The 405-nt window shown below is 50.4% G+C and overlaps 1 protein-coding gene across 1 annotated transcript in view; it reads right to left on the bottom strand.

Annotated features, from left to right (window-relative positions):
* PWWP2B (PWWP domain containing 2B) overlaps positions 1 to 405 on the bottom strand; it is a gene marked incomplete at its 5' end in the record, with an annotated part of 15,617 nt that overhangs the window by 714 nt on the left and 14,498 nt on the right. The gene's annotated exons all lie outside the window — the stretch shown is intronic.

Raw genomic sequence — 405 nt, forward strand, 5'->3', positions numbered from 1 at the left:
AACACCCAAAGGAAGAGCGCGATTTTTCTCTAAGAGAGACAGGATATGAATTGCAGCAGCAATAATAAATCTTCAGTCTCTGGCTTAAAGACTTTCAAGTCCCCGTTCAGGGTGGGTTACTGTAGGTTAATCTGCCATGAGTCCCTACAGGGAGAGCCACGTGAAGAACATCTGCCTCCACTTTTCAAACACAATCTATAATATAGGATTATTTTCCCCTTGAGAGCAAGCTGTACAGAAGCTTTCTAAGTACCTGCAACTGCTCAAGACATCGATTGCCGCCACAGTGCCCCAACCACGTTAGTGAAGAGGCAGAGCAGCCACGCCACCTTGTCCACCTGCCTCCAGAGGTAAAAGACACCCCGCTTCCCCTCGGACCCCCACCCGCCACAGGCTCCCCTTCCC

Source organism: Cariama cristata, unplaced genomic scaffold, assembly GCF_000690535.1.
Source record: "Cariama cristata isolate BGI_N322 unplaced genomic scaffold, ASM69053v1 scaffold34714, whole genome shotgun sequence".
Lineage (NCBI taxonomy): Eukaryota > Metazoa > Chordata > Aves > Cariamiformes > Cariamidae > Cariama > Cariama cristata.